Here is an 18,222-nt window from a genome sequence, read left to right as displayed (position 1 = left end):
CTTCACCCGTATTGTGCACCTTGTATTGTGATACATAGGAATCTTTTGGCCTTGCTCCCACACAGAAGCCCTTTGCATCACTGTCGATTTTCTACAGGTTAATTTCTACCCAGACAGAACTCTAAAATAGTCAAAAGAAGCCAGGCAAAGGTGCAAATGGAATCAGATACTCCCCCAAAGAAGTGCTAGACAATGTCAAGTACTCCACTGTAAGGATACCTTGTGTCCAAGAGAATCAAACCGAACAGCAGTGAAAGCTGTAAGAACACATTTTATCCAAGAACTATTGTAGTAGGAGAAAAGAGACCTTATATAATAGCTGCTGCCAAGTCGCTTCAGTCGTGTCCAACTGTGCGACCTCATAGACGGCAGCCCATGAGGCTCCGCCGTCCCTGGGATTCTCCAGGCAAGAACACTGGAGTGGGTTGCCATTTCCTTCTCCAATGCATGAAAGTGAAAAGTGAAAGTGAAGTCACTCAGTCGTGTCCGACTCCTAGCGACCCCATGGACTGCAGCCTACCAGGCTCCTCTGTCCATGGGATTTTCCAGGCAAGAGTACTGGAGTGGGGAGCCATTGCCTTCTGCGAATAGAACTGGGCTCAGTTCCAAATACAGCAAGGAAAAGTGGGGATTTATAGCTAAGGAGCAGGGTGGGGTTGGTGGATGGAAAATGGCTATGAGGAGACATCAAGAGTAGAGAGATTCTTGCTGGTGCTGCTGCTGCTGCTGCTGCTGCTAAGTCACTTCAGTTGTGTCTGACTCTGTGCGACCCCATACACGGCAGCCCACCAGGCTCCGCCGTCCCTGGGAGTCTCCAGGCAAGAACACTGGAGTGGGTTGCCATTTCCTTCTCCAATGCATGAAAGTGAAGTTGCTCAGTCGAGTCCGACTCTTAGCGACCCCATGGACTGCAGAAAATCCCGTCCGTGGGATTTTCCAGGCAAGAGTACTGGAGTGGGGTGCCATTGCCTTCTCCGGAGATTCTTGCTAAACTGATATAATAAAATTTCTGCTGAAGGCAGGCCAGGGTCATCCTATATTACCTGGAAGATGGGGAGGGGGATGAGGAATTTGTTTAGCTGTGGGGGGTGAGCAGATATTAAAGGTAAGGGGATTCTCACTAGAACCCTAGCAGGATTCTTATGAAAATTAGACTGTACAAGGCAGAGCATGGAAGCCCAAGATCAAGGTTTAGTTGAAAAGAGGGCTCAGAGGAGCCTGACTAAATTTTGGTCAAAGTGGGAATTTTTGTCACTAATAATCTCTTTTCTATTTCCAAGTTTTAGATAATTTTTTCTTTCACATTGGAGCCTTCACTGAAGGGAGGACATAAGCACTGGGAGAAGGGGAGGGACGTTTTCCACAACCCTGACAATAATATTCTAATTTCTCTGGTGGTCTACTTGGCCCTTAGGAACTTCTGGCCAGTCTGACCTTACCGCAAGTCTCTCATGTACCCCAGTGAGCTAGCTGAATTTTCCTCAACATGCTTAATCAGCCTTCATTCCTTCTAGCTCACCCAGAAAGTCCTGAGAGCCTGGGGGGTAAGGACCGTGGATGTAGCAGAGAAGAACACAAAATACTTATCTGTACTTTAGAAGCTCATGTTCCAGCAAAGAAAGATGGAAAGTAAACAAAATAATTATATGTGGGGGAGTAATAAGTACTATGAAGAAAAATAGAGAAAGAAGGATAAAGGGAGAGGTAGGTGGTTCAGAAGGTCTTTCAGGATATGGCTTTTGAGTAGACTGTCAGTGAATGACCAGATAAAATATCTGTGGGGAGAGAGAAGAGCAGATGCAAAGTCCAGCAAAGAATGCAAAACAGCGTGGCAGGGACTGCTTGGCTTGGTTCCATCCTGTATATTGACACTGAGTGAAGAGGAGAGCTGAGGTTGGTAAGATATTGCCTGCATGGAGAGTAGATGGGAGAGCACAAGAATGAAGCAGAGAGAACAGTCGAGAGGCTACTGCAAGCTCCCTTGGACAGACCATGGGGCAGCAGGCCAGATGGAGATAGACAGTCAAATTCTGGATCTATTTTGAAGCTGGAGTCAATAAGATTTGTTGACGCACAAGAAAGAAAGAAGTGGCATGTAATAAGAGGTGTTTGCTGCTGCTGCTGCTGTTGCTGCTAGGTCGCTTCAGTCATGTCCAGACTCTGTGCGACCCCATAGACGGCAGCCCACCAGGCTCATCCATCCCTGTGATTCTCCAGGAAAGAATGCTGGAGTGGGTTGCCATTAACTGGCCAGTAGGGAAGCCAGGGAGGAGGCAGATTGTGGAGAGAGAGTATGGTTTTCGATCTTCAAGTTTAAGATGTCTATTAGAGATGTCAAGTAGCAAATAAATACAAGCATCTGAAGTACTGTGGGAGATATAAAAGTGGAAACTCATTAGCCAATAAATTGTACTTATCTGTATCCCTGCCATAAAACAGGGAATTCTCTGGCAGTCCAGCGGTTAGGACTATGTGATCCCATTTCAGGGAACATGGGTTGGATCCCTGGTCTGGGAACCAAGATACTGCATATGCAAAGGGCAAAAGAAAAAAAAAAAAAGCCATAAAATAGAATGAGGTCACTTGGAAAGTGAGGCCAAGGACTGAACCCTGGATCATTCCAGTAAGCTGAGAAAGAAGAGGAAGCTGCACAGAAGGCTGAGAAAGAATGGCCACTGAGAAAGAAAGAAAAAGAGGAGACTGTGATTTGCAGAAGCCGAGTGGAGAAAGAAGGTAGAGGAGAAAAGCAGTGATTGGAAGTCCAATGCTGCCAAGGGGAGTAAGTCGAGAACCCAGAGGGTCAGACTTCTGGTGAGGTTGGAGGAGAGACTGGAGATGGTGACAGGACATACTGATGCCCTGTGGGAGGTATTCTGCCTTAACGGGGATCAGCAATATGGAATGCTGGCTGCAGGAGACCACAGAATCAAGGTTCCAATTTATTTGAAAACAGACATTACATGGTGTGTTGTATTGATGGCAATGATCCAGTGTTGTTTCTCTCCTCAGCATTTCTTTGGACCTCTCTGGCCATGTGGTGAGGTCTACTTCCTGTGGGTTTGGTTTTTTAAAAAAACTGAAAAGAAATAGAAATAACATAAAATTAACTATTCAAAGTAGCATTTAATACATTCACAATGTTGTACAAGCACTGTCTCTGTTTAAGTTCCAAAATATTTTCATCATTCCAAAAGGACACCTTGTACCTGTTAAGCAGTTGCTCCCTGTTTTAGTCAGCTTGGGCTCCTGTAATAAAACGCTGAAGACTGGGTGGCATAATAAAAATTTATGTTCTTATGCTTCTGAGGGCCCACTCTTATGTCTTATCTAAATCTAATTAGCTCCCAAAGGCCCCATCTTAAAATATCGTCACACTGGGGAGTAGGGGTTCAACATGTAAATTTGGGATTGTGCAATTCAGTCCTCAGCATTCCCTATTCCTCCCTTCATCTGGCCCCTGGCAATCACCAATCTGCTTTATATCTCTGTGAATTTACCTCTTCTGACTATTTCATATAAATGGAATTTATATACGATCATATTATATATAATCTTTTATGCAGGGCTTCTTTCACTGAGCACACACACCAAGGAAGCATGCACCCATATTGTAGCATATATCAGTACTTCATTCCCTTTTTATGGCTGAATAATATTTCATTGTATGGAAATATCACAGTTTGTCCATTGACAGACATTTGAGCAATGTTTGCCTTTGTGAATGTGCTCCCATAAACTTGTGTGTACATGTGCTTAAGTACTTATTTTCAACTCTTTGGCTAAATAACTAGGAATAGAATTGCTGAGTCATTGGTAATTCTGTTTGGGTCATTGGAATCTATTTTGCACAGTTGTTGAACGATTTACATTCCCACTGGCCACGTATGAGAGTTCCAATTTCTCCTATTTCCCCCTTGCCTTTTTAAAAAAGTATGGCCACTCTTACTGGGTATGAAGTGGTTCTTCCTATGGTTTTGATTTGCATTTCCATAAAGCTTAATATAGGCCTCCCTGGTAACTCAGATGGTAAAGAATCTGCCTGTGATGCAGGAGGCCCTGATTTGATTCCTGGGTTGGGAAGATCTGCTGGAGAAGGGATAGGCTACCCACTCTGATATTTTCAGGCTTCCCTGGTGGCTCAGCTGGTAAAGAACCCACCTGCAGTGTGGAAGACCTGGGTTCAACCCCTGGGTTGGGAAGATCCCGTGGAAAAAAGAAAGGCTACCTACTCTAACATTCTGGCCTGGAGAATTCCACAGAGTGTAGTCAGGTTGCAAAGAGGCAGATACCACTGAGTGACTTTCAAAGAATAATATATTTTCATGTGCTTGTTTTTCACTAGTATGTCTTCTTTGGAGAAATGTGTATTCCTTTGTCCATTTAAAGAATTGAGTTGTTTGTCTTTTATTATTCAGTTGTAAGAGTACTTTGTCTTTTCTGGATACTAGACCTTTATTATTTATATGATTTGCAAGTTTTTTTTTTCCATTCTATAGGTTGTCTTTTCATTTTTAAAAAAAGATTTGTTTATTTTCTGCACATGGGCTTTCTCTAGTTGTGGTGAGCAAGAACTATTCTTCATTGTGGTTCGTGGACTTCTCGTTGTCATGGCTTCTCTTGTCGCTGAGCACAGGCTCTAGGTAGGTTTCAATAGCTGCAGTGTGTGAGCTCAGAAGTTGCAGTTCACAGTCTCCAGAGTGTGGGCTCAGCAGTTGTGGCACATGGGCCTAGTTGTTACATGGCATAGGATCTTTCTACACCAAGAATCAAACTAGTGTCCCCTGAATTACAAGGTGGATTCTTAACCAATGGACCACCAGGGAAGCCGTGTCTTTTCATTCTTCATAACGTCCCTGATGCACAAATTTTTTCATTTTGATTATATGTAATTTTTCTGTTCTTTTTTTGCTCATGCTTTTGGTACCCTGAGAATCCACTGCCAAATCTAAGGTCATAAAGATTTATCCCTAGTTTTTTCCAATAGTTTCATTATTTTATCTCATATTTATGTTGTTGATCTATTTTAAATTAATTTTGGTGTGTATGCGGTAGGGGATCCAACTTCATTCTCTGTATGTGGATGTCTAGCTGTATTAACACCATTTGTTTAAGAGACTATTCTTTTCATACATGATATTTTACATGTTTCAATATCATGTATGAAACGAGATGCCAGTCCAGGTTCCATGCACGATACTGGATGCTTGGGGCTAGTGCACGGGGACGACCCAGAGGGATGGTGTGGGTAGGGAGGAGGGAGGAGGGTTCAGGATGGGGAACACATGTATATCTGTGATGGATTCATTTTGATATTTGGCAAAACTAATACAATTATGTAAAGTTTAAAAATAAAATAAAATTAAAAAAAAAAAAGAGAGACTATTCTTTCCCCATGGCTCAAAATTCATTGACCCTAGGTAGATGGGCTTATTTCCGGTGTCTCAGTTCCATTCCAGCAGTCTATATGTCTTCCTTTATTCTAGTACCACTCCTCTTTTGATGACCTTTATTATATTTTTGTAATAAGTTTTGAAATCAGGGAGTATGAGTCCTTCAATTTTGTTCTTTTTATTCAAGAATGTTGAGGCTATTCGAGGGCCCTTGTAATTATAGATGCATTTGAGAACTGGCTTTTCTATTTCTGAAAAAAAAAAAATGAAATTTTCTTACAGATTACATCACTATGGGTGGTTTTGACTCTTGACAATATTGTGTTCCAGGCAATGAATATGGGGTATCATTCCATTTATTTAAGCCTTTAGTTTATTTCAGCAATGTTTTATAGTTTTCAATGTAAAAAGTCTTTGACCTTTCTAGTTAAATTTATGTACAGATATTTTATTCTTTTGGGGTTATTGTAAATGGTATTGCTGGTATATAGAAATGCAACTGAATTTTGTGTGTTTTGATCTTGTATTCTACAATTTTGCTGAACAATTACAATTTTTTATTAGCTCTAGTAGTGTCTCTCTCTGTGTGTGTGTGTGTGTATTTGGGATTTTTAACCTACAGGATCATGTCATATGTAATGAGAGCAAGTTTTACTTTTTCCTTTCCAATTTGGATGCCTTCTATTTCTCTGTCTTGCCTAAGAGTTTTTGCAAGAATTTTTAGTGCAATATTGAATACTAATGGTGAGAATGGACATTTCGTCTTGTTTCTGATTTAACTGGGAAGGTTTTCAGTCTTTCCGCATTGGCTATGTTCTTAGTTGTGGGATTTTCATATGTGCCTTTGATCACGTCAAGAAAGATCCCTCACATTGTTTTTAAATACATAAGACAAAATACATGGGTTTACAAAGGAAACTAATTATGTTGAAATTGTTATAAAAATACTAAAATTAATTTGTGCTATAGTACTATGTGTGCTTATTTATTAACACATTAAATAACAAGATACAGAGCATTTTGAGTTAGTGATAAGTATAAATGACATTCTGAAATACCTGCAACTGTAATGTGGTATGAAAGTATCTATGATTTTTTTCTCATGACATAGGTCCTACTAATACTACTGTGGTTTGCTGTCTCCTTTATTGATGGAAGGAGAGGCTCGATTTTAGTCAGAGTTTTTGGAAGACAGATAAATGGAATGTTTCCCTTTAAAACTCATAGGTATCTGAATTCCCTCCACTGGAATCTCAGCTTTCAGTTCAGTTCAGTTCAATTCAGTCGCTCAGTCATGTCTGACTCTTTGCAAGCCCATGAATTGCAGCACGCCAGGCCTCCCTGTCCATCACCAACTCCTGGAGTTCACTCAAACTCATGTCCATCGAGCCGGTGATGCCATCCCGCCATCTCATCCTCTGTAGTCCCCTTTTCCTCCTGCCGCCAATCCCTCCCAGATCAGAGTCTTTTCCAATGAGTCAACTCTTCGCATGAGGTGGCCAAAGTATTGGAGTTTCAGCTTTAGCATCAGTCCTTCCAAAGAAACCCAGGACTGATTTCCTTTAGGATGGACTGGTTGGATCTCCTTGCAGTCCAAGGGACTCTCAAAAGTCTTCTCCAACACCACAGTTCAAAAGCATCAATTCTTTGGCGCTCAGCCTTCTTCACAGTCCAACTCTCACATCCATACACGACCACAGGAAAAACCATAGCCTTGACTAGATGGACCTTTGTTGGCAAAGTAATGTCTCTGCTTTTGAATATGCTATCTAGGTTGGTCATAACTTTCCTTCCAAGGAGTAAGTGTCTTTTAATTTCATGGGTGCAGTCACCATCTGTAGTGATTTGGGAGCCCCCAAAATTCAAGTCTGACACTGTTTCCACTGTTTCCCCATCTATTTCCCATGAAGTGATGGGACCAGATGCCATGATCTTCGTTTTCTGAATGTTGAGCTTTAAGCCAACTTTTTCACTCTCCTCTTTCACTTTCATCAAAAGGCTTTTGAGTTCCTCTTCACTTTCTGCCATAAGAGTGGTGTCATCTGCATATCTGAGGTTATTGATATTTCTCCCAGCAATCTTGATCCCAGATTGTGCTTCTTCCAGCCCAGCATTTCTCATGATGTACTCTGCATATAAGTTAAATAAGCAGGGTGACAATATACAGCCTTGACGTACTCCTTTTCCTATTTGGAACCAGTCTGTTGTTCCATGTCCAGTTCTAACTGTTGCTTCCTGACCTGCATATAGGTTTCTCAAGAGGCAGGTCAGGTGGTCTGGTATTCCCATCTCTTTCAGAATTTTCCACAGTTTATTGTGATCCACACGGTCAAAGGCTTTGGCATAGTCAATAAAGCAGAAATAGATGTTTTTCTGGAACTCTCTTGCTTTTTCAATGATCCAGCGGATGTTGGCAATTTGATCTCTGGTTCCTCTGCTTTTTCTAAAACCAGCTTGAACATCTGGAAGTTCGCAGTTCACGTATTGCTGAAGCCTGGCTTGGAGAATTTTGAGCATTACTTTACCAGCATGTGAGATAAGTGAAATTGTGCGGTAGCTTGAGCACTCTTTGGCATTGCCTTTCTTTGGGATTGGAATGAAAACTGACCTTTTCCAGTCCTGTGGCCACTGCTGAGTTTTCCAAATTTGCTGGCATATTGAGTGCAGCACTTTCACAGCATCATCTTTCAGGATTTGGAATAGCTCAACTGGAATTCCCTTACCTGCACTAGCTTTGTTCGTAGTGGTGCTTTCTAAGGCCCATTTGACTTCACATTCCGGGATGTCTGGCTCTAGGTGAGTGATCACACCATCGTGATTATCTTGATCATGAAGATCTTTTTTGTACAGTTCTTCTGTGTATTCTTGCCACCTCTTCTTAATATCTTCTGCTTCTGTTAGGTCTATACCATGTCTGTCCTTTATCGAGCCCATCTTTGCATGAAATGTTCCCTTGGTATCTCTAATTTTCTTGAAGAGATCCCTAGTCTTTCCCATTCTGTTGTTTTCCTCTATTTCTTTGCATTGATCGCTGAAGAAGGCTTTCTTATCTGTCCTTGCTATTCTTTGAAACTCTACATTCAGATGCTTATATCTTTCCTTTTCTTCTTTGCTTTTCGCTTCTCTTTTCACAGATATTTGTAAGGCCTCCTCAGAGAGTCACTTTGCTTTTTTGCATTTCTTTTCCATGGGTATGGTCTTGATCCCTGTCTCCTGTACAATGTCATGAACCTCTGTCCATAGTTCATCAGGCACTCTATCAGATCCAGGCCCTTAAATTTATTTCTCACTTACACTGTATAAACATAAGGGATTTGATTTAGGTCATACCTGAATAGTCTAGTTATTTTCCCCACTTTCTTCAATTTAAGTCTGAATTTGGCAATAAGGAGTTCATGACCTGAGCCACAGTCAGCTCCCAGTCTTGTTTTTGCTGACTATATAGAGCTTCTCCATCTTTGGCTGCAAAGAATATAATCAATCTGATTTCGGTGTTGACCATCTGGTGATGTCCATGTGTAGAGTCTTCTCTCGTGTTGTTGGAAGAGGGTGTTTGCTATGACCAGTGCGTTCTTGGCAAAACTCTATTAGTCTTTGCCCTGCTTCATTCTGTATTCCAAGGCCAAATTTGCCTGTACCCCAGGTGTTTCTTGACTTCTTACTTTTGCATTCCAGTCCCCTATAATGAAAAGGACATCTTTTTTGGGTATTATTTCTAAAAGGTCTTGTAGGTCTTCATAGACCCGTTCAGCTTCAGCTTCTTCAGCATTACTGGTCAGGGCATAGGCTTGGATTACCGTGATAGTGAATGGTTTGCCTTGGAAACGAACAGAGATCATTCTGTCATTTTTGAGATTGCATCCAAGTACTGCATTTCAGACTCTTTTGTTGACTATGATGGCTACTCCATTTTTTCTAAGGGATTCCTGCCCACAGTAGTAGATATAGTGGTCATCTGAGTTAAATTCACCCATTCCAGTCCATTTTAGTTCGCTGATTCCTAGAATGTCGACGTTCACTCTTGCCATCTCCCGTTTGACCACTTCCAATTTGCCTTGATTCGTGGACCTAACATTCCAGGTTCCTATGCATTATTGCTCTTTACAGCATCGGACCTTGCTTCTATCACCAGTCACATCCACAACTGGGTCTTGTTTTTGCCTTGGCTCCATCCCTTCATTCTTTCTGGAGTTAATTTCTCCACTTATCTCCAGTAGCATATTGGGCACCTACCGACCTGGGGAGTTCCTCTTTCATGGTCCTATCATTTTGCCTTTTCATACAGTTGATGGGGTTCTCAAGGCAAGAATACTGAAGTGGTTTGCCATTCCCTTCTCCAGTGGACCACATTCTGTCAGATCTCTCCACCATGACCCATCAGTCTTGGGTGACCCCACACAGAATGGCTTTGTTTCATTGAGTTAGACATGGCTGTGGTCCATGTGATTAGATTGACTAGTTTTCTGTGATTATGGTTTCAGTGTGTCTGCCGTCTGATGCTCTCTCGCAACACCTACCATCTTACTTAGGTTTCGCTTACCTTGGGCATAGGGTATCTCTTCACGGCTGCTCCAGCAAAGGGCAGCCACTGCTCCTTACCTTGGACTAGGGGTATCTCCTCACCGCCGCCCCTCCTGACCTTGAACATGGAGTGGCTCCTCTTGGCCCTCCTACACCCACGCAGCCACCACTCCTTGGATGTGGGGTTGCTCCTCCCAGCCGCCACCCCTTAATCTCAGCTTAAGAATCCCTAAAGTTGTGAGAAAATTGGTGATAAAAAAGATGGACATGGCTGGGATGGAGGTGTAGGGAAGTGGCAAGCTGTTGTGCTCAGGAAAGGGTTGGTCTCACATTTCCATATAAATGCTACAAGGACAGTAGCAAAGGCTTCTTGCCAAATGATTAAGTCTGAAAGAAAGGGGATAGGGACATAAATAAGTGTGTGTGCCCAGGGAATGGCTACAATGGTAGAACCTGGTCTGGAAGCTGGGCAAAGAGAAAAGGGAGGATAGAAGTGGAGTGGGTCAGTGACAAGGTGTTGGTTGGAGTTCCAGTAGGGTCAAGAGTGGATCAGGAGTGAACTAGAAAGAGAGGTGGTGTTAGAGAAAGATACTTAAAATACCTAGAATACCTTCTGAGAGGAGCTGAAATGTTACCAGGTAGCAAGAAGACACATTTTTAAAGACTGTCTGGGCAGGACTAAGAAAAGCTTTAAAGTTATTTGGCTAAATTCTGCATTGGCAAGTGGGTTCATAACCACTAGCACCACCTGGGAAGCCCAATATGTTTATTAAAGGACAAATAAGAATGTGCTACTTGAAGTCCTGGAGGCTCAGTGGTAAGGAATCTGCCTGCCAATACAGGAGACACAGGTCAGGAAGATCCCCTGGAGAAGGAAATGGCAACGCACTCCAGTATCCTTGCCTGGGAAATCCCATGGACAGAGGAGACTGGCAGGCTACAGTCCATGGCATCACAAAAGAGTCAGACATGACTGAGAAACTCAAAAGCTTGACGCATAAGGATCTTGAGATAGACAAACTGAACTGTAAATCTACAGTTATTTAGAATTTAGACTACTAGGAGATTTTACCTTGGAGAAGTGTTTTATCACTGACATTGTTTATCATTGACAGGATATAATTGTAAATAAAAAGCACTGATTTATTTGGTTTTATTTTTGTATTTAAATTTTTTATGGCTCTGGTTCTAGCTTCACTTGGCTGCATTCTTGCTGTTTGACCTCCTAGAAGTAGATACACAAATACAAGATAACAATGCCATGGGACTTATGGGGTCTTCTTACCTTGTTTTAGGGAGCTGGGTTAAGTGGAGCTGATTGGCAGAGCAAGAATTGGGGCCAGGCTAAGGAGGAGGTGGTGCCAGCATAGGTCAGGGTAGGATTTATGGGGTGGAGGATGGAACAGTAATGAAGGGTCAGAGTCATCCGATTTAGAGGGAGTCTTTTCTTCTTGATCTTGGAACTTTGTCTCCTTAATGCCTTAGGGTCCTTCCCTCAAGCTTCCCCATTGTTTCTCTGCTCTCCTTTGACATTTCTTTCCCGTATCCTGCCCACCCTTAGACAAGATTCTTCCCAGATAAACTGAGCTTTAATATATCAGCAAGGCCCAGACCTTCAGCTAGTAATGGCTTTGGAGATCCTGGAGAACTCACCACTATCACATCTGCTATCTCCTAGGCCCCAGTATATGGTGTAGGCAGGGAGTAGGAGACTCAGTGGGCTTCCCTGGTGGTTGAGTGGTAAAGAATCCACCTGCTAATGCAGGAGATGAGGGAGACGCATGTTTGATCTCTGAGTCGGGATGATCCCCTGGAGAAGGAAATAGCAACCCACTCCAGTATTCTTGCCTGGAAAACCCCATCCATAGGGTCACAAAGTGTTGGACATGACTTAGCAATGGAAAAACAAAGGGGACTCAGTAGGTCTAGATGCTCAGGTTACGAAGAGAGTCTTATAATAACTTCTAAAAAGCCTTTCACAGTGCTCTGCCATCTCTCCTGCTCTCTCCATGTTGTACTAGTGTGGGGTACATGGCAAGGGCATGTTTGCTACAAGCCATTCCCCATGAGCAACAGCACCCCCATGTCATTGTTCATTCTGTTGTCATGATCTTAAAGTGTACCAAGAAAATATAGACTTATTTTTAAGTCTCAGTGGAGATGTGAACCACCTCATTTGTTTCCAAAAATTTTCATGTATGTTCCTTGAACACCATTCACTTCTTGCTGCCAAGCAGCTTTGGGATCCTATCTGCTTTTTCCAGTGTTCACCAGGAGCTCAGTTTTGCCTTCCTGAAATTAATGTCTTCAGAATATCAAGACTTTAACTAATTATCTTGAATTAGTCATCTCAACAAATGTTGTAGCCAGACTTGGGTTTTCCTGGTGGAGAGGGCTGAGGATCAAGCATTTTGTTTTAGACATCATGCTGGGTGTCTGTATACCCCAGGGAAAGGGTTGGAATAAACAGAGACAGGCCTTACAACTAAATTTTTTCTCAACACATATCCTCACCTACCAAACACACTTCTCACATTATTTTACTCCTGGGGTTATTAGCAGGTTACCTCTCTTCCTCATTTACCAGGACTTTTAGATAAATAGGGCTTTACATTTTCAGCCCAAATGTAAAACTTTCTAGGTACAGAGAAAATAGATGAAAGACAGACAAGGAAAAGGTGAAAAGACAAAGAAAAACGGGGCAAGAATAAGCTGAGGGCCAGAAAGGAAGGAAAATGGGTAATTAGAAGTGAAACAGGAGTGACAGTGAGTGGAGAGAAAAAATAGGAATAAGAGGACAGAGATGAGACAGAATAAACCCATGACGTGAAGTAGGATGAGAGAAAAGCAAAAGGGAATTCTAAATGCTGAGTCCTACCTTGCCAGGAAACAGTAGAAACATGCAGGGGGCCTGTCTAGGGGTGGGGAAAGACTCTTCCTTACCCTCTAATTTTAGGCTCCTCTTCCGCTAGTAAGCTTGACTTGGATGGCTAGTGTTTTATCAGTACCCTCTACTTGCCATTCTGGCTCTTCATCTCTCATCTACATTTGAATACACAAGTGCAACAGCTCATCCTGGTACAGAGGATGAAGATAACTAAGAGGGATGAAGATAACTAGAGGGAGCCCCTCTAGGGATGGAGAGGAGGAGACAGGACATTTCCTCTATTAGAGGAACCCTATCTTTATCTGAGTTTTCCTCATCCACCACATCCACCCCACAAAGCAGCATGTAAGACGCCAAGTTCAGATTTTCCCTTTATTTCCATCTTCATCAGCGGGTGAGGTATAAGGTTGGTCCAGGTGCCGGTGTTCTAACCTCACGTTTGCTTGGAACTTTTCCCGAATCCATGACATTTTTGCCTGATTTTCCAATGTTTCTTCCTTTCCTGGTATTTACTCTGGAAACACCTTCATTTCTTCAGCAACACACCAAAGCTACAGCCTGGATGATAAGCTAGCTATGTCTGTAAATCCACGATTTTCCGCAAGCATTTGTCAACGGGGCCTGTCCTAGGGGGATCCCAAGAGGAGCCCACTCCTTCGGACTAGCGCTGGCAGCGCTTGGGCCACCTGCCGGCCACGCGTCAGGAAGGAGGTGGTGTGGGCACGAAGCGTAACTCTCGAGGACAGGAGCGACCGGAGGGTGGAGCCGATCTCAGCAGTCCCGGTTGCCCGGCGCTCGCCTCGTAGGTCCGCACCCTCCTGACTTAGTCGGGTCACCTCGCGCGCGATCTGGTTGAAAAGATCCCGCTCCACCACGTGCAGTATCACCACGGCGTCCCTGGACAGGGGCTTCTTCAGTATCTGCAACACAATGTCTCCCCGCGACCGGCGTTGTGTGTTCCGCCGCGCCCCCTGTCACAGCGGCGGAAAGCACCCGTGCTGCTGCAACATTCCGGAGGATAAGTCTCCCGGGTGCCAGCTTGCTTCCGGTACATGTCCTCAGCCCTCTTGGGCTGTGACCTAGGTTTCCAGACAACCGGTTGGTTTCTTATAAATCGTTCCGCCCCGCCCACTTGCCGGCACAGAAGATAGTGGCGGGCCACTCTCTGGTGTGATTGGGCTCAGAACAAAGGCACCGCCCACTGATGATCAAGGAGAAGACAAACAGCGCTCCCAGAGAAGCTAATTGGCTGAAGAAAACAGATGACAGACGCTGATTGGGTGAGAGACAAAGGGTGGGGTGTAAGACTCTTGCATAGACTTGGGGCCTGAATAGAGCTAATAGTGTCGGTGGGTCTCCTGGAATTTAGGGCATAAACTTCCTGTGGAGTGCTCCTTCTCCACTTTATTATTATTATTTTTTAAAGTTTATTTATTTAAAACTGCATTGGGTCTTAGTTGCGTGTGCAGGCTTCTCTCTGGTTGAAGGATGTGGTCTCAGTTGCTCTGAGACATGTGGGATCCTAGTTCCCTGACCAGGGATGGAACCCACATCCCCTGCAATGGAAGGCGGATTCTTAACCACTGGACCACCAGGGAAGTCCCCCTTCTCCACTTTGAGTCAGGATTTCAGATCAAGGCTGTAGCAATTTGGCTCTCTTTGAACCAGGGGAGTGGAAGGTGATTTTTCTATTTAGAAAGAAGATATTGAGAACTCAGAGGGTACAGTAATAATATCAGATAGAGCTTTTCCCAAAGCAGGAGATAAAAAGGAAGCTATGGTGCCATCTAGAATCCAGAAAAAATAAATGTCATGAGGATAAATGAAATGTCCCCCAACATGAACCCCTAAGCCTCCTCACAAGTTCTTCATGGGGAGACTTAGGAACTTAACATGAAAAAAGCAATTGGCAGTTTCAAGAGGCTGTAAAGTCTGTGTAACTCAACAGAGCTAAAGCAACAAAAAGCTCAAATTTAATAATAACTTTTGAAATGGGGTGGTAAAATGGAATTCTTAGATTGGGCTAAATACTGAAGGCAGTTTGGGCTAAGAACTAAAGGCAGAAAAGAAATATAGAGAATCTCCTCTTCCCAAAGAGGAGAGTTGGACAAAGAGATCGCAAAGAGTTGGACACGACTGAGTGACTTCACTTTCACTTTTCCTCTTCCCATCCATGCCAAAGAAGTTAGTGCTTGTCTTCAGTACCTACAAAGGAAGGTGACTATTGAGAGGCTTGGTTCATCCCTTACTTCAGTGATGTAAGAAATTGAAGAGAGATTGAGAGGGGGAAAAAAAGGGGGATTTGTTTGGAGAGGGTTATTGGAGGATTAAGGGGTTTAGAGCTTTGTAATTTTGAACCATGTCAGATTGAGAGAACCAAGAGTGTGCTTGAGTCTCAAATCAAGTAAGGGACTTTTTATTATTATTATTATTATCTAAGAGTAACCAAGAATTATTAAACTTGTTTGTAATTTCATCCATGGGAAAGAGAAAATAGGATTTTACAGATGTCTACTAAGGGACCATGAAGGGAAAGAAAATATTTTTTTTTCTGTTTGTCCCCTGTGGAGTCCTATTCTTTGGATTAATGAAGGATCTTTTTTAATTAGTAAAGTATCTGGAATATGTGAGTGATCTTTCCTCCAATCTTATATTAGGCAGACAAATACCATTTTGAGTCATTGGTATCATAATTCAAGAGTATGATATAGGCAGGACATACTGGATTCATCCTAAGGGGTAGTTTATGATTGGATACCATGTTATTTTGACTGTCTAGGCTGCACAGGAGAAGCCTGAGATAGCCAACAATCATCATATACCGACAACAAACACACAAGCAAATAATTTCAGAGAACTAGAAGTGCTGTGAAGGAAATAGACACAGCGGGCAGAGAATGACAAAAAGGATCTGAGTAGGTGAACTTGGAGCTGAGATTTACATAATAAGAAGGAAAACAACCACATGAAGAGATGGAGAGTGGGTATTCCAGAGAGAAGGGACTCTCTCCAGCGTGTTTGGTACATTAGAAAAATAGTGAAAACAAACAAAAAAAAGTGGGACTAGTAGGACAGAGTGGACAAAGTAAGGAAAGGTCGGGGAGGCCAGAGAAACAGCTAAAGGTCAGACCACACAGGCCTTGATGTCATAGTAAGGGTTTTGGATTGCACTGGTGACCATGAAATGTTTTAAGCAGGAGATTTCCTCCTTCCTGCCTTGTGTGGGTGAGAGCAGAAGGAAGCAGATCAATCTAGCAAACACTCTGTAGATGTGATTGTTTTAGGATATTGAGATGGAGAGATTATTTGGATTATCTTTGTTATTTTTGTTCAGTTGCTAAGTCGATTCCAGCTCTTTGCTGGACTGCAGCATGCCAGGCCTCCCTGTCCTTCACTATCTCCTGGAGTTTGCCCAAGTTCATGTCCATTGAATTGGTGATGCCATCCAACCATCTCATCCTCTGTGCCTTCTTCTCCTTCTGCCTTCAATCTTTCCCAGCATCAGGGTCTTTTCCAATGAGTTGTCTCTTCACATCAGGTGGCCAAAGTATTGGAGCTTTAGCATCAGTGCTTCCAATGGGTATTCAGGGTTGATTTCTTTTAGGATTGACTGGTTTGATTTCCTTGCAGTCCAAGGGACTCTCAAGAGTCTTCTCCAACACCACAGCTTGAAAGCATCAATTCATCTGCACATATCCTTCTTTATGGTCCTACTCTTACATCCTTACATGACTACTGGAAAGACCATAGCCTTGACTATACGAACCTTTGTCAGGAAAGTGATGTCTTGGCATTTTAATATGCTGTCTAGGTTTGTCATAGCTTTCCTTCCAAGAAGAAAGCATCTTCTGATTTCATGGCTGCAGTCACCATCTGCAGTGATTTTTGAGCCCAAGAAGAGAAAATCTGTCACTGCTTCCACTTTTACCCATTCTATATGCCATGAAGTGATGGGCCCAGATGATCTTAGTTTTTTTAATATCGAGTCTTAAGATTTTATTTTTTGGGGATTTTCTAGGTGGGTCCAAACACTTTCACAAATGTCCCTATAAAAGAGAAGTACAGGGAGATTTGATGCAGACAAAAGGAAAGGTAGCAACATGACTAGAGAGAAATTGGAATGATGTGGCCACAGGCTTGGGATTGCCAGTTCATCACCAGAAGCTACAAGAGGCAAGGAAAGGATTTTCCCCTAGAATCCTTGTAGCAGAAATATTGCTCTGATGACAGCCTCATACTAACTTGAGGCCTTCATAACTATGAGTAAAAAAAAATGTCTGTTGTTTTTAACCACCAAGTTTGTGGAGATGTTACAGCAACTACAGAAAACTAATACAGGTGACCTGGAGTAAGGTTTTAGCAGTGAAAAAAGCTGGAAATGATCGGATTCACAACAAATTTTTGCAGATAGTATCAGCAGGACTAGATGATGTAGTCAAGGATGATTCTGAGGTTTTTGTTCTGAACAAGTGGGTGGATGATGGTAACATTTACTGGGAACCTGGGTCTCTTGCATTGCAAGTGGACTTTTTTACCGTTTGAGCCACCAGGGAAGCCCTTTAAAGCCAAGGGGCAAAATAAATCAAACAAGAAGAAAAAAGTCCAGAAGAGAGAGGACTTGGTCCACGGAAAGACCCCAAGCTGATTCTCTGAAGAGGATCCAACAAAGGAAGGGAAGAGCCAGTGAGGAGGGAGGAAAACCAGGTGTGTGTGGAGTCACAGAAGCCAAACTTCTGTGAGGGGACAGGGGTCATGGAGGGAAATATCTACATTGTCAGATATTGCTTTAAGGGTAGAGAAGCAGAGATGGAGAAGGAAATGGCAACCCACTCCAGTATTCTTGCATGGAGAATCCCAGGGACAGAGGAGCCTGGTGGGCTGCCGTCTGTGGGGTCGCACAGATTGGACAGGACTGAAGTGACTTAGCAGCAGCAGCAGCAGCAGCAGCAGCAGCAGCAGAGAAGCAGAGAACAGACCACTGCCTTTAACAAAGTGACTGCCCCGGGTGACATTGACATAAGCCGTTCAGTGGCTTGGAAGACAGAAAAGCTCCATTGGAGTCAACTGAAGAGAGAACGGAAGTGCGGAATCAGTTCAGTTCAGTCGCTCAGTCGTGTCCGACCTTTGTGACCCCAGGAATCGCAGCACGCCAGGCCTCCCTGTCCATCACCAACTCCCGGAGTTCACTCAGACTCAAGTCCATCGACTTAGTGATGCCATCCAGCCATCTCATCCTCTGGCTTCCCCTTCTCCTCCTTCCCCCAATCCCTCCCAGCATCAGAGTCTTTTCCAATGAGTCAACTCTTCGCATGAGGTGGCCAAAGTACTGGAGTTTCAGCTTCAGCATCATTCCCTCCAAAGAAATCCCAGGGCTGATCTCCTTCAGAATGGACTGGTTGGATCTCCTTGCACTCCAAGGGACTC

Source organism: Bos grunniens, chromosome 7, assembly GCF_055505025.1.
Source record: "Bos grunniens cultivar Pamir isolate PY7600 chromosome 7, Bosgru_T2T1.0, whole genome shotgun sequence".
Taxonomy (NCBI): domain Eukaryota; kingdom Metazoa; phylum Chordata; class Mammalia; order Artiodactyla; family Bovidae; genus Bos; species Bos grunniens.
Note: the sequence above shows the minus strand (reverse complement) of the source record.